Source organism: Pseudophryne corroboree, chromosome 1 (assembly GCF_028390025.1).
Source record: "Pseudophryne corroboree isolate aPseCor3 chromosome 1, aPseCor3.hap2, whole genome shotgun sequence".
In the NCBI taxonomy this organism is placed as follows: Eukaryota; Metazoa; Chordata; class Amphibia; order Anura; family Myobatrachidae; genus Pseudophryne; species Pseudophryne corroboree.
In genome coordinates this window covers 1,156,573,478-1,156,591,012 of record NC_086444.1, presented here as the reverse complement: position 1 = coordinate 1,156,591,012, position 17,535 = coordinate 1,156,573,478, and positions in this window count along the sequence as shown.

The window sequence follows — 17,535 nt, the reverse complement described above, 5'->3', positions numbered from 1 at the left end:
ATCTTATAGGCCTATTTCCCTGCTTAATACGGACTATAAGCTGTTTACCAAGATATTGGCTGACTGGTTAAAACTCGTATTGACCTCCATTGTCCACCCAGATCAGTCGGGATTCATTTGGGGCCGCCAGGCGGTGGTTAATATAAGAAAGTCTTAACAGTAATGCAGAAGTTACAGTCTTCCTCAGATACGGGCACCAATGTAATTTTATCACTTGACGCCGAAAAGGCATTTGATATGGTGACTTGGGACCATTTATTTGATACCCTACATAGGTTCGGGGGCCCCGTCATAAACTATAAATAACTATAATAGAGAGCGCAAACATACATAATAATAAAAACAATTTATTGTTATAAACAGCATATAATTAAATTAAATTAATCATATAAAACAGAGCTAGAGAGCCATATGCCAATATAGAGAACTCTAGATCATATCATACCATATATTAAATAAATAATGAATTGGGATAAATATATTGATGTAATCCCTTTTTAACTCCTATGGTGGTTGATCGAGTACTCTCAAAACGGAAAAAAAGAGTTCCTTAGTATCCAAGACAATTATTGATCAGCTGAATCCCAGTTATTATATGAAGTGCCTGTTGTATTGTAAATTGCCTCATTAGATGGTGCCAGTATTAATGCAGTGGTGCGCAATGATTCACCAACGGAAAGGTGATATTTACTTCTTTAACAACGTAATTGTGACACCCCTCTGCCGTTAATAGGGTATATTCTCACCATACATGCAGTTCTTATTGCCGTGTCCTATTGCACAAGGACGAAGCGGCTGCAGCGGCGGTGGATGTTTAACGTTGGTGCCGGGTCCTATAGCACAAGGACCGAACGGCACTTGAAGTAGTGGCTGCAAGCCAAGCTATAAATCACAACGGTGAGGCGCACCTGGATGAGCACTGATAGATCTTGAATGCAGCTGGGTAGAAATGTCCTGGATATAGAGAAATAGTTCCTGTATTGATTTTCCGTCTAGGATTATCTTTTAATTTAATTTTACGTGTTCGGGGCCCCGTCAGCCTTTGTAGAAATGTTGGTCCGCCTATACACAGACCCGGCCACGCAACTATTAGGCAATGGCTATATTTCTTCCCCCTTCTACATCCAGAGAGGCACCCGTCAGGGCTGTCCTCTATCCCCTCTACTATTCGCCCTGGCCCTGGAGCCACTGGCGATATCCCTCCGTGGCGCATCTTCCTTTAGAGGCATTTTGGTGGGCAGGCTGGAGGTTAAGATAGCGTTGTTTGCTGACGATATGTTGCTATTTATCGCTGACCCCAGCAGGTCGATAGGACCTATAGTCTCCATCATTGATAGCTTTGGATCCTTTGCGGGTTACAAGGTTAATCTTTCCAAATCAGAACTCATGCCTCTATCGGGAGATGCGTCCTCCTTTAATAGGCACCCGATATTGTCCCAGTTCCCTAGGACCCAGAGGGCTCTTAAGTATTTGGGGATAATGATACCCACATCACTGAAAATGTTGTATACAGTTAACGTTGCTCCGGTCCTGACGGCTGTCCGGGCTCTCCTAGATGGGTGGGTTAATTTGCCCCTGTCCTTGCTGGGAAGGGCCACGGTCCTTAAAAGTGTAGTGTTCCCGAAACTCTCATATATTTTGCAGATGCTGCCATTACGCCTTACAAAAAAAGACGGTAGGTCTGTAAATTCCATGTTCTCTAAATTCTTATGGGGGGGGGGGGGGGGGGGAAACCAAGGATTTCTTATGCTAAACTTCAGATGCCAAGGGCGGAGGGGGGGGCTGGGGATTCCAGACTTGGAAGCGTTTAGTAGAGCGGTGATGTTCCGCTATGTCACAGACTGGTTATGGCAGCGTTCTTGTTTTACCAATTATACATTGGAGGAGGAATTGTTTGCCCCCTTCTCTCCCAGCGCCCTCCTTCACACCCCAAGGAACAAGCTGCCGGCATCACTCAAGGCGAATATTATCCTTTCAGATACTCATGGAGCCTGGCACTATTCCAAGTCAAAATTACATAGAAACCCGGCCTCCTCCCGTTACACAACTTTCTGGGGGAATCCCTGCTTCAGTCCTGGGCTGGAAAATGCTAACTTTAAGCAGTGGCAGGAGCGGGGAATTTCGTCTATTAGAGACGTATTTGACCCAGGGGGAAGGCATATGCTCTCCTTTGAGGAATTAAAGTCCAAATATGGTATAGCAAACTCAAATTTTTATATGTACCTGCAAGCCCGACATTTTGTCATTACTATGGCTGTCCCTATGACCTCGCCAGACAAACAGGATCCCATAGCCACTCTCCTCACTCTCACGAATGCCTCGGCTTATCGTTTATCTTATTATTATGACCATTTATGGGTGATACAGACGGAAAAGCTATGGAAACGTACGGTTTCTAACTGGGAGGGGGATGTACCGGACTTCCCGGCGCAACCAATTCTACTGAAATCCTGTCAGTATACATTTAAATATCTACACTCGGCTCAGCTTCAGTAAGTGTACTTTAAGTTATTACACAGGGCTTACATAGCCCCGGCCCAAAGAGTGCATATGATCCCGGATGGGAATAGTGAATGTTTAAAATGCCACATGTCAAGGGCCTCCTTTTTTCATTGTTTTTGGACATGTAGGAAGATTGCCACATTTTGGAACAAAGTTATTGTATTTATTAATAGAACTCTCTCATTGAGGGTCGCCAGAGACCCCATAGCTTGTTTATGCAACTGTTTTGAGGGTTGGCCTCTTGGCCCGGATAGGAAGCGAGTTACGCCCATTCTCACGGTCATCCTCACGGTGGCTAATAAGGTTATTTTGAACCATTGGACGAAGAAGTCATCTCCCTCTTTGGGGGAATTAAAAAATGTTCTTTTACGGGTTCTCTATTTCGAGCGCCAAGCCACCTTGCCAGACATTGAGAGGGGAGTTGCTCGCTTTTACTCGAAATGAGAGCCTTACATTGACAGTCTAGACATTGATACACAGGGCCACATTGAAAAGCTCTTTGAAAATACCTCCTGGGTTCTTCACAAACATGTAGATGCTAATTGATATGAGTTAATACTTTGCTATATTGAGGTTGATGGGCACATGGAATGGGGTAATGTATGTATGCCACGCGACTAAGGAGTGAACTGTCTTGTCTCCCCCCCCCCTCCCTTTTCCCTTCTTGTGTTCTCCCTTATTATTTTATGATGTTTATAAGTAGGTGATGACAGTTTACAGTGTATAAGTATAGGATATGCGAAATTAAGTGGTACGAGTTGCAAGGCACAGAGACACTCGCAGTACTGTTAATGCTGAAATGTATGTATGTATCTTGGCCATTCCTATCTTTTTTCATTTTGACTCACCACTATATGTAAAATTTTATATTATAAAAATGAGAAAATAAAAACAGTTTAAAAAAAAAAAAAGACACCTGTCCACACCCTCAAACAGTCAGACAGCTACCTCTCCACCATGGCCAAGACCAGAAAACTGTCTAAAGACACCGGGGCCAAAATTATAGAGCTGCACAAGGCTGGGATGAGCTACTCAACAATAGGCAAGCAGCTTGGTGAGAAGAGATCAACTGTTGGCGCAATTATTAAAAAATGGAAGAAATACAAGATCACTGACAATCTCCCTTGACCTGGGGCTCCATGCAAGATCTCACCTAGTGGGGTATCAATGATCTTGAGAACGGTGAGGAATCAGCCCAGAACTACACGGGGGGACCTGGAGAGCTGGGACCACAGTCACAAAGGTTACCATTAGTAACACACTACGTCGTCATGGATTGAAATCCTGCAGTGCCCGATAGGTCCCCCTGCTTAAGCCAGCACATGTCCAGGCCCATCTAAAGTTTGCCAGTGACCATCTGGATGATCCAGAGGAGGATTGGGAGAATGTAATGTGGTCAGATGAGAGCAAAATCTAACTTTTTGGTATAAACTCCACTCGCCGTGTTTGGAGGGAGAAGAACGATGAATGGCATCCCAAGAACACCATACCCAGTGTGAAGTATGCAGGTGGAAACATCATGCTGTGGGGCTGCTTTTCTACAAAGGGGACAGGACGACTGATCCGTATTAAGGAGAGGATGAATGGGGCCATGTATCGTAAGATTTTGGGCAAAAACCTCCTTCCCTCAGTAAGAGCATTGAAGATGGAATGTGGCTGGGTCTTCCAGCATGACAATGACCCAAAACACACCGCCCGGGCAACTAAGGAGTGGCTCCGTAAGAAGCATTTCAAGGTCCTGGAGTGGCCTAGCCAGTCTCCAGACCTCAACCCAATAGAAAATCTGCAGATGGAGTTGAAAGTCCATGCTGCCCGGCAACAGCACCAAAACATGACCTAGAGAAGATCTGCATGGAAGAGTGGGCTAAAATACCTGCTACAGTGTGTGCAAACCTGGTCAAGAACTACAGGAAACATTTGACCTCTGTAATGCCAACCAAGGTTATATTACAAAGTATTGAGTTAAACTTTTTGATTGTCCAAATATTTATTTTCCGCAAGAATATACAAATACATTGTTTAAAAATCATACAATGTGATTTCCTAGTTGTTTTTTTCAGATCCTGTCTGTCACAGTTATAGTGTACCTATGATGGAAATTACAGACATCTCTCATCTTTTTAAGTGGGTCAACTTGCACAATCGGTGGTTGACCAAATACTTTTTTGCCCCACTTGTATTTAGACTTTTACACAAAAAATTATGCAAAATATAGCACCAGAGCACAATATTTGCAAATTTACAGTAAATTATGATGAAATTAGCAAAAAACAAGAGTGAAGTAAGTGCCTATCCAGATTCTGCCCATGATGCTTACATCCAAACCAACTCATCCATGTCTGTCTTAAATCTTGTTGGACAAATTGCAGAGGGATGGTTGTTGTGTTGTGTTTTGTAAGATAGCAGTATGTGTTAATTTTTAAAAAAAATAGAGGAACATATAGCCACCCAATCCTTGGCAGAATGTATCTTTGTTTGATTCCAATAATATGTTTTACAAATTGCATATTTTTTAATCAATATTTGCAAAAATCGTCTTTTTGCTCAGCTGCCGTCTTTTGCATAATCGTGCATTAATAAAATGAACAAAAACTAAAAAATATATATGTTAATGTATAAAACAATGTAATGAGTGCTTCCCCTTTAATTAGTGAGCATGTGATACATTTGGATCAATAGGAAGCAATAAGGGTGTTCTATTCGATTTTACATTCGATTTGGCTGAGGATATTAATGGGGATTTGAGGTTCGATTAAGGAAGGAATTTCATAGATTCAATTCTAAAACCCTTCTAAACACGAATCAACTTCAAATTTGATTTTAAAATCGAATGCAAAATCTATTTTTAGTGAATAAGGTAAAATTCAAAAAGTTTAGAAAGATCAAATAGAATCAATTTCAATCGATTTGGAAGATTCATAAAGTCCCTCCCAAAATCTAATTTTAGTAAATATATCCCCAGGTCTGGTGGTTCGTCAACGCTGTTACGGTTGGCTAGTTCTCAATTTTTTTCTCCCTAATGGGGTGCATTTGTCTGAGTTAGGTCTTGGGGTTTTCTTAGGGGCTGTTTTTCTTGTCTTTATTCTGTCTAGTTGGTGGTTTTGGGTGGCAGGCTGTGGATTCTTTGGACCTGGCAGTGGCAGGAAGCCACTGCAAACTAATAGAAATTTTAGAATTACAGTATATGGCTGGATTGGAGTGTTTGTAGCGTCGTTCTCTGCTCTCCAAAAATTAAGTAAAAGCTCAGGGTCATACCTTTAATTAATCAAGTTATGACCGTTAAACCAATGCAGTCTGTGTCCGTGTAGTTATTTTTAGTGATAAGATAGTTAAGTAAGTTGTTGATATTTTGGTTAATTGCAATAAAGTTATGGACAGAGTATAGAGAATCTCAGTATTGTTTTATCGGCCATCTCCAAAGAGTGCCCACAGAGAAGTAGCTGTATTATTTTTATGAGAGATGCATGAGGTCTTGGAATAGTATAAAAATCTCCCACACAGCTTCCCATCCGCTGCGAGACTCTGAGAGCTGATGTGTTACTCTCCGGCTGGTGAGACCTGTGCACTGGTATATTTTTACTCCTATCCGGCAGAATTTTTCCATCTTGTGTTTTCAGTGAATGGTTCAGTTGTTGTATGAACACTTTACTAGGTCTTACAAAGTCCTTCTGCAGATTGTAAATAGCCAAATAGGGACTCGTTAATATAAAACACAAATTTCTGCATTTTAACCACATACTGTACATGTCTGTTTTCTTATGTAGGTGTGTATGTGTGTGTGTGTATATATATATATATATATATATATATATATGTAGAAATAACCGGCACTCCACTTCATCTATCAGACAGTGCCCAGGTGCTTTCCATCAAGTTTTTGCAAACCCAATAATAGTCACGAACATAGGCGGCACTCACGGGACCTTTTCAATCAGGATTCATAAAGAAGACGACAGAGACTCCTCTCTGATCAACGTTTCGGTTGTATTTAACCTTCATTGTGATCCTGACGAAGGTTAAATACAACCGAAATGTTGATCAGAGAGGAGTCTCTGTCGTCTTCTTTATGAATCCTGATTGAAAAGGTCCCGTGAGTGCCGCCTATATTCGTGACTATATATATATATATATATATATATATATATATATAGAATAAACAGCTGCTCCGGCACTCCATGTAGTCCAATGCTGGACTGATGTTGCTCTGGTGCCCTCCCCAACCGGGAACCGGTGGCATGCAGAGAAAGAACCGAGGCGGCACTCAGAGACTTGTAACAGCAATCATATATTTGTGCAAATAGTGCAAATCATATCAACGTTTCGGGGACCTGGTCCCCTTCTTCAGGATGAAGAAGAAGGGGACCAGGTCCCCGAAACGTTGATATGATTTGCACTATTTGCACAAATATATGATTGCTGTTACAAGTCTCTGAGTGCCGCCTCGGTTCTTTCTCTCTCTCTCTATATATATATATATATATATATATATATATATATATATATATATTAGAGATGTGCACTGGAAATTTTTCGGGTTTTGTGTTTTGGTTTTGGATTCGGTTCTGCGGCCGTGTTTTGGACGCGTTTTGGCAAAACCTCCCTGAAAATTTTTTGTCGGATTCGGGTGTTTTTTTTCAAAAACCCCTCAAAAACAGCTTCAATCATAGAATTTGGGGGTCATTTTGATCCTATAGTATTATTAACCTCAATAACCACAATTTCCACTCATTTCCGGTCTATTCTGAACACCTCACACCTCACAATACTATTTTTAGTCCTAAAATTTGCATCAAGGTCGCTGGATGACTAAGCAAAGCGACCCAAGAGGGCGGCACAAACACCGGTCCCATCTAGGAGTGGCACTGCAGTGTCAGACAGGATGGCACTTCAAAAAATTGGCCCCAAACAGCACATGATGCAAAGAAAAGAGAAAAAGAGGTGCACTGTGGTCGCTGGACGGCTAAGCTAAGCAACACAAACACCTCAATATCACAGGAATTATTCGTTCTAATCAATGGTATTATTGGTCCAAATCACTGGAAGAAAATGACAAAATCACTGGAATTATTTGTTCTAATCAATGGTATTATTGGTCCAAATCACTGGAAGAAAATGACAAAATCACTGGAATTATTCGTTCTAATCAATGGTATTATTGGTCCAAATCACTGGAAGAAAATGACAAAATCACTGGAATTATTCGTTCTAATCAATGGTATTATTGGTCCAAATCACTGGAAGAAAATGGAATGGATGGATACTTGCAGTGACACAGAGCTGCAAGATACAGCAATGGCCTACTGTACACAACTATATACTGTTGGGTCACCAAAATGCTGTACTGTAATACTATATATACTGCTCACAAAAATGCTGCACAGATATGGAATGGATACTTGCAGTGACACAGAGCTGCAAGCAGAGCCGGCCATAGGCATAGGCAAACTAGGCAATTGCCTAGGGCATTTGATATGCCTAGGGGCATCAGCAGCTTCTGCTGATTAAAATGATATGCGGAATGCCTATATTCTGTATGTAGCATTTCATATGCAGATACAGCCACAGTCTCACACAGTATATAGGCATGCTGCATATCAGTTTAATCAGCAGAAGCTGCTTGTGCATCCTAGCCACATAGCAATACAAATAAGATGAATTTTCATTAAAAAAAAGGTGCCCGATGTTAGCATTGATGCAAGATTTGTGAGGATACATCTGTATCCAAGCAGAGGCAGAGGTCACAGTGTTAGTGGAAGTGTGAGTGCTGTGTGCACGTGAGTGGGTTGGAAGTGCAGTAGTGTTCGTATTATGTGTAAGGAGCATTATGTGTGTCATGTAAAAATGCATTAATAATGTGCAACATGTGTGTAAAGGGCCACTATGTGTGTCATTATGTGTATAAGGGCATTAATAATGTGCGGCATATGTGTAACAGGGTACTACTGTCTGTGTGTCATTATGTGTATAGGGGCACTAATAATGTGCAGCAAATGTGTAGGGGGCACTATGTGTGTCATTATATGTATAAGGGCATTAATAATGTGCGCCATATGTGTAAGGTACATTATGTGTAAAAGGACATTAATAAAGGTTGTCATAATGTGTAAGGCGCATTATGTTTATAAGGACATTAATGTGTCTCATATGTGTAAGGGGCATTACTGTGTGGAATTGTGTATAAATGCATTACTAATGTGTGCATTATGTGTATAAGGTGCTCTACTATGTGGCGTTGCATATAGAAAGGGCACTACTGTGTCGTCTAATGTGACTAAAGAGCAATAAGGTGTGGTGTAATGTGAATAAGGAGCAATTCAGTGTGATGTAATGTGAATAAGGGGCTCTACTGTGAGGAGTAATGTTTATAAGGTAAAGTGATACTACTGTGGGATGTAATATGAATTATGGACACTATCGCAAGATAAAATGTGAATAAAGTTGCAGTACTGTGTGGCGTAATTGGAATTGGGGTTACTATTGTGTGGCCATGCCCCTTCCCAGCAAGAAGATGCCCCTTTTTGGGCTGTACGTCAAATGTGCGAATTGTTCCTATTTAAAATATAGGGGGTACAAGGACTGCTATGGATGAGGGGTGATGGTGCTGGGAAAGAGGTGCAAGGTCAGAGGCAGAACCAGTGGTGGTGCTAGGGGGCACCAGCCAAAATCTTGCCTAGGGCATCATATTGGTTAGGGCCGGCTCTGGCTGCAAGATACAGCAATGGCCTACTGTACTGTACTACTATAAGTATAATTATACACTGGTGGTCCCCAGTCCCCACAATAAAGCACACTGAGCACAGATATTTGCAGCACACTGAGCACAGATATGGAGCGTTTTCAGGCAGAGAACGTAGATATTTTCAGCACACTGAGCACAGATATTTGCAGCACACTGAGCACAGATATTTGCAGCACACTGAGCACAGATTACGGAGCTTTTCAGGGAGAGAACGCAGCCATGTCCTCTCCATTCAATCTCCAATGCACGAGTGAAAATGGCGGCGACGTGCGGCTCTTTATATAGAATACGAATCTCGCGAGAATCCGACAGCGGGATGATGACGTTCAGGCTAACCGAGCAGGGCGGGAAGATCCGAGGCTGCCTCGGAACCGTGTAAAATGAGTGAAGTTCGGGGGGGTTCGGATCTCGGAGAACCGAAGCCGCTCATCTCTAATAAATATATATATATATATATATATATATATATATATATAAAACATCCAAAGTCGGCGGCACTCCCAGATATTGAAAACAGTAGTCTGGGTAACATCTACATTTCGATTTACTTAAAAATCGTCATCAGGATTTTTAGGTAAATCGAAACGTAGAAGTTTCCAATATCTGGGAGTGCTGCTGACTTTGGAGGTTATATGTCATTTTACTGTATATGGAAGGCTCACGGAACCAGTGACCTGTGGAGGGGTGAGCAGTGAGTGCCAAGCGCAGCTATTTCTATCTATCTATCTATCTATCTATCTATCTAGAGAGATAGATACTGTAGGTACTGTAGATATATAGATAGATAATGTAGGTAGATAGTTATGAGATGATAGATAGATAGATAGATAGATAGATAGATAGATAGATAGATAGATAGATAGATAGATAGATAGATGGCTCTACTGGGGCAAATAATTGTTTTTAATAAGTATTCACGCATTATTTTTGTGATTTCAACATGTCTGTCTCTATATGTGATTTCGTTTTTTAAATAAAATTGTAATCACAGGATAAGTATCTGCTTGCTTCATTCCACTTACAGCAACATATTACTGTAAGTCATTGCTCTTATTTGTAACACTGATAGAATTTGTTTACAATGTTTCATTATATCAATGTTTATCCTATTCACAATGCTTAAATGTATCAGACAAACGTTGATTATCTCCACAGCTACTGCCGTGTTATACTGTGCTAATGATCATATATGCATATCTATACTAAGTATCCAGTCTGAGGGCCTTATTCAGGTTTATTAGCAAACCAAAAAAGCACACAACTGGGCAAAACCATGCTGCACTGCAGGTGGGGCAGATGTAACAGGTGCAGAGAGAGTTAGTATATAGCAGGGGTGGCCAGACTTTTGGAGTCGGCGATCTACTTTGAAAGCTAAAAAGCTTTTGTGATCTACCTAGGAGGAATAATAGCGCGCGCAAAAAAGGTGTGTGGCATAACAAAAAGTGGGCGTGGTATACCAAAAAGTGGGCGTGGTATAACAAAAAAAGGGACGTAGCATTGCTGCACAGAGTGTAATGACTGCCTCACACGAAATAACACATTGGCTCCCACAGGTAAAAACCTCAAACACATATACTCCCACAGTGCCAGATACACACATGCCCCCACAGTGCCATGTGCCCACAGTGCCAGATATGCCCCCACAGTGCCAGATATGACCCCACAGTGCCAGATACAGATATGCCCCCACAGTGCCATGTGCCCACAGTGCTAGATATGCCCCCACAGTGCCAGATTACAGATATGCCCCCCACAGTGCCAGATTACAGATATGCCCCCACAGTGCCATGTGCCCACAGTGCCAGATATGACCCCACAGTGCCAGATACAGATATGCCCCCACAGTACCAGATATGACCCCACAGTGCCAGATACAGATATGCACCCACAGTGCCATGTGCCCACAGTGCTAGATATGCCCCCACAGTGCCAGATTATAGATATGCCCCCACAGTGCCAGATATGCCCCCACAGTGCCATGTGCCCACAGTGCCAGATATGACCCCACAGTGCCAGATATGACCCCACAGTGCCAGATTATAGATATGCCCCCACAGTGCCATGTGCCCACAGTGCCAGATATGCCCCCACAGTGCCATGTGCCCGCAGAGCCAGATATGCCCCCACAGTGCCACATATGACCCACATTGCCAGATATGCCCCCACTGAGCAATGTGCCCACAATGCCAGATATGCCCCCATAGTAGAGCTCACCGTTACTGTGTGGTGAGCGCAGCGCGCGCTTCTCCTGCCTGCCGCCCTGCTGTTCAGTCTGATCTCCGGCGGTGACGGCAGCCAGCGTGTATGTCTCAAATCAGGCGCCGGTCCGCGAGCTCTCATTGGCTAACGAACCGACACCTGATTTGAGCCATACACTCCGCCGTCACTGCCGGAGACCAGACAGAGGGGCAGGGCGGCAGGCAGGAGAGGCGCGGCTTCGGGTGGCTGGGCAGAGGATCGCGATCGACTGGTCGCATGTCCGCGATCAACCAGTTGATCGCGATCGACTGTTTGGCCACCCCTGGTATATAGTATATCTTAGTCACACATGTATGGATATTTTTTTATAAAAAGTGCTAATAATTGTTTTAAATAGTGCTGCTGTGCATCGGGTCCGTATGCTCCACCAGGCACTAATGGCGAGATGTAAAAGTGCCCCGAGATCGCTGGAGGTGTGGCCAGATGATTTCTGAGTTTTTTTTTACAGGGGCAATCACTTACAAGGCAAAACCATGAGGGCAATCACGCCCTCTGTTAGAAAACGTCTGAGATCGGCCAGAATCCCGTTCATCCAGCGATCTCGGACCCTATTACATCTCGCCCCAATTTATTCAATAGCACAATGGATGGTACTATAGGTCTATTCCTCGTAGAGTGTGAATTTTAATCTCTGTGTCCCAATCATGCACTTATAAATATTATGCCAAGGGGCCATTCAATATCAATTACACACACAGTTTTATAATAATAATAATAATAATAATAATAATAATAATAATAATAATAATAATAGGATTTTGATACCTACCGGTAAATCCTTTTCTCCTAGTCTGTAGAGGATGCTGGGGTCCACTTCATGACCATGGGGTAGGTTCCGCAGGAGTAATGGGCACTCTTAAGACTTTTCAATGGGTGTGAACTGGCTCCTCCCTCTATGCCCCTCCTCCAGACCTCAGTTATAGGAACTGTGCCCAGGGAGACGGACATTTAGAGGAAAGGATTTACTTTAATACTAGTGCTGAGATACATACCAGCTCATACCTCAACCATGCCGCACAACATGGCATTCAACATAACACACGCCAACAGGCATGAACCAATTTCAGCAACATGCTGAACTAATATAACACAACATGTGTAACTCTAATGAACAAAACTGCAGGTAAAGTACGCACTGGGACGGGCGCCCAGCATCCTCTATGGACTAGGAGAAAAGGATTTACCGGTAGGTATCAAAATCCTATTTTCTCATACGTCTTAGAGGATGCTGGGGTCCACTTCATGACCATGGGGTTTATACCAAAGCTCCAGTACGGGCAGGAGAGTGCGGATGACGCTGCAGCACCGATTGATCGAACTTGAGGTCTTCATCGGCCAAGGTGTCAAACTTGTACAACTTAGCAAATGTGTTTGACCCTGACCAAGTAGCTGCTCGGCAAAGCTGTAATGCCGAGACGCCCTGGGCAGCCGCCCAGGATGAGCCCACCTTCCTAGTAGAATGGGCCTTCACTGACGTAAGTAACGGCAATCCAGCCACTGTTCTGGGCAACGGGCCCCGTTCCCTATGCCTGCTACTGACAGTGGCACAGGATTCTCTCACAGTGCCAGCGTCCTTGCCAGCCTTTTGTACATGGACTGTTTTTCAGAAGACATTGGGGGTAATTCAGAGTTTATCGCAGCAGCAAATTTGTTAGCAGTTGGCCAAAACCTAGGGGGTCATTCCGAGTTGATTGCTCGCTAGCAACTTTTTGCAGCGCTGCGATCAGGTCAAAACTCGGCAAAACTGCACATGCGTATGCTCCGCAATGCGCAGGCGCGTCATTCGGGTACAAAGCGGATCGTTGCTGAGCGATGGATTTAATGAAGAATCGATTCGCACAGCCGATCGCAAGGAGATTGACAGGAAGAAGGCGCTTATGGGTGTCAACTAGTGATGTGCACCGGAAATTTTTCGGGTTTTGTGTTTTGGTTTTGGGTTCGGTTCCGCGGCCGTGTTTTGGGTTCGAACGCGTTTTGGCAAAACCTCACCGAATTTTTTTTGTCGGATTTGGGTGTGTTTTGGATTCGGGTGTTTTTTTAAAAAAACCCTAAAAAACAGATTAAATCATAGAATTTGGGGGTCATTTTGATCCCATAGTATTATTAACCTCAATAACCATAATTTACACTCATTTCCAGTCTATTCTCAACACCTCACACCTCACAATATTATTTTTAGTCCTAAAATTTGCACCAAGGTCGCTGGATGACTAAGATAAGCGACCAAAGTGGCCGACACAAACACCTGGCCCATCTAGGAGTGGCACTGCAGTGTCACGCAGGATGGCCCTTCCAAAAAATACTCCCCAAACAGCACATGACGCAAAGAAAAAAAGAGGCGCAATGAGGTAGCTGTGTGACTAAGATAAGCGACCCAAGTGGCCGACACAAACACCTGGCCCATCTAGGAGTGGCACTGCAGTGTCACGCAGGATGGCCCTTCCAAAAAATACTCCCCAAACAGCACATGACGCAAAGAAAAAAAGAGGCGCAATGAGGTAGCTGTGTGACTAAGATAAGCGACCCAAGTGGCCGACACAAACACCTGGCCCATCTAGGAGTGTCACTGCAGTGTCACGCAGGATGGCCCTTCCAAAAAATACTCCCCAAACAGCACATGACGCAAAGAAAAAAAGAGGCGCAATGAGGTAGCTGTGTGACTAAGATAAGCGACCCAAGTGGCCGACACAAACACCTGGCCCATCTAGGAGTGGCACTGCAGTGTCACGCAGGATGGCCCTTCAAAAAAATACTCCCCAAACAGCACATGACGCAAAGAAAAAAAGAGGCACAATGAGGTAGCTGTGTGACTAAGATATGCGACCCAAGTGGCCGACACAAACACCTGGCCCATCTAGGAGTGGCACTGCAGTGTCACGCAGGATGGCCCTTCCAAAAAATACTCCGCAAACAGCACATGACGCAAAGAAAAAAAGAGGCGCAATGAGGTAGCTGTGTGACTAAGATAAGCGACCCAAGTGGCCGACACAAACACCTGGCCCATCTAGGAGTGTCACTGCAGTGTCACGCAGGATGGCCCTTCCAAAAAATACTCCCCAAACAGCACATGACGCAAAGAAAAAAAGAGGCGCAATGAGGTAGCTGTGTGACTAAGATAAGCGACCCAAGTGGCCGACACAAACACCTGGCCCATCTAGGAGTGTCACTGCAGTGTCACGCAGGATGGCCCTACAAAAAAATACTCCCCAAACAGCACATGACGCAAAGAAAAAAAGAGGCGCAATGAGGTAGCTGTGTGACTAAGATATGCGACCCAAGTGGCCGACACAAACACCTGGCCCATTTAGGAGTGTCACTGCAGTGTCACGCAGGATGGCCCTTGCAAAAAATACTCCCCAAACAGCACACGACGCAAAGAAAAAAAGAGGCGCAATGAGGTAGCTGTGTGACTAAGATAAGCGACCCCAGTGGCCGACACAAACACCTGGCCCATCTAGGAGTGTCACTGCAGTGTCACGCAGTATGGCCCTTCCAAAAAATACTCCCCAAACAGCACATGATGCAAAGAAAAAAAGAGGCGCAATGAGGTAGCTGTGTGACTAAGATAAGCGGCCCAAGTGGCCGACACAAACACCTGGCCCATCTAGGAGTGGCACTGCAGTTTCACGCAGGATGGCCCTTCAAAAAAAATACTCCCCAAACAGCACATGACGCAAAGAAAAATTAAAGAAAAAAGAGGTGCAAGATGGAATTGTCCTTGGGCCCTCCCACCCACCCTTATGTTGTATAAACAGGACATGCACACTTTAACGAACCCATCATTTCAGCGACAGGGTCTGCCACACGACTGTGACTGAAATGACTGGTTGGTTTGGGCCCCCACCAAAAAAGAAGCAATCAATCTCTCCTTGCACAAACTGGCTCTACAGAGGCAAGATGTCCACCTCATCATCATCGTCCGATTCATCACCCCTTTCACTGTGTACAGCCCCCTCCTCACAGATTATTAATTTCGTCCCCACTGGAATCCACCATCTCAGGTCCCCGTGCACTTTCTGGAGGCAATTGCTGCTGGTGAATGTCTCTACGGAGGAATTGATTATAATTCATTTTAATGAACATCATCTTCTCCACATTTTCTGGAAGTAACCTCGTACGCCGATTGCTGACAAGGTGAGCGGCTGCACTAAACACTCTTTCGGAGTACACACTGGAGGGAGGGCAACTTAGGTAGAATAAAGCCAGTTTCTGCAAGGGCCTCCAAATTGCCTCTTTTTCCTGCCAGTATACGTACGGACTGTCTGACGTGCGTACTTGGATGCGGTCACTCATATAATCCTCCACCATTCTTTCAATGGTGAGAGAATCATATGCAGTGACAGTAGACGACATGTCAGTAATCGTTGGCAGGTCCTTCAGTCCGGACCAGATGTCAGCACTCGCTCCAGACTGCCCTGCATCACCGCCAGCGGGTGGGCTCGGAATTCTTAGCCTTTTCCTCGCACCCCCAGTTGCGGGAGAATGTGAAGGAGGAGCTGTTGACGGGTCACGTTCCGCTTGACTTGACAATTTTCTCACCAGCAGGTCTTTGAACCCCTGCAGACTTGTGTCTGCCAGAAAGAGAGATACAACGTAGGTTTTAAATCTAGGATCGAGCACGGTGGCCAAAATGTAGTGCTCTGATTTCAACAGATTGACCACCCGTGAATCCTGGTTAAGCGAATGAAGGGCTCCATCCACAAGTCCCACATGCCTAGCGGAATCACTCTGTTTTAGCTCCTCCTTCAATGTCTCCAGCTTCTTCTGCAAAAGCCTGATGAGGGGAATGACCTGACTCAGGCTGGCAGTGTCTGAACTGACTTCACGTGTGGCAAGTTCAAAAGGTTGCAGAACCTTGCACAACGTTGAAATCATTCTCCACTGCGCTTGAGACAGGTGCATTCCACCTCCTTTGCCTATATCGTGGGCAGATGTATAGGCTTGAATGGCCTTTTGCTGCTCCTCCATCCTCTGAAGCATATAGAGGGTTGAATTCCACCCCGTTACCACCTCTTGCTTCAGATGATGGCAGGGCAGGTTCAGGTGTTTTTGGTGGTGCTCCAGTCTTCTGTACGCGGTGCCTGTACGCCGAAAGTGTCCCGCAATTCTTCTGGCCACCGACAGCATCTCTTGCACGCCCCTGTCGTTTTTTAAATAATTCTGCACCACCAAATTCAAGGTATGTGCAAAACATGGGACGTGCTGGAATTTGCCCAGATGTAATGCACGCACAATATTGCTGGCGTTGTCCGATGCCACAAAGCCCCAGGAGAGTCCAATTGGGGTAAGCCATTCTGCGATGATCTTCCTCAGTTGCCGTAAGAGGTTTTCAGCTGTGTGCCTATTCTGGAAAGCGGTGATACAAAGCGTAGCCTGCCTAGGAACGAGTTGGCGTTTGCGAGATGCTGCTACTGGTGCCGCCGCTGCTGTTCTTGCAGCGGGAGGCAATACATCTACCCAGTGGGCTGTCACAGTCATGTAGTCCTGAGTCTGCCCTGCTCCACTTGTCCACATGTCCGTGGTTAAGTGGACATTGGGTACAACTGCATTTTTTAGGACACTGGTGACTCTTTCTGAGGTCTGTGTACATTTTCGGTATCGCCTGCCTAGAGAAATGGAACCTAGATGGTATTTGGTACCGGGGACATAGTACCTCAATCAAGTCTATAGTTGGCTCTGAAGTAACGATGGATACCGGAACCACGTTTCTCACCGCCCAGGCTGCCAAGGCCTGAGTTATCCGCTTTGCAGCAGGATGACTGCTGTGATATTTCATCTTCCTCGCAAAGGACTGTTGGACAGTCAATTGCTTACTGGAAGTAGTACAAGTGGTCTTCCGACTTCCCCTCTGGGATGACCATCGACTCCCAGCAGCAACAACAGCAGCGCCAGCAGCAGTAGGCGTTACACTCAAGGATGCATCGGAGGAATCCCAGGCAGGAGAGGACTCGTCAGACTTGCCAGTGACATGGCCTGCAGGACTATTGGCTTTCCTGGGTAAGGAGGAAATTGACACTGAGGGAGTTGGTGGTGTG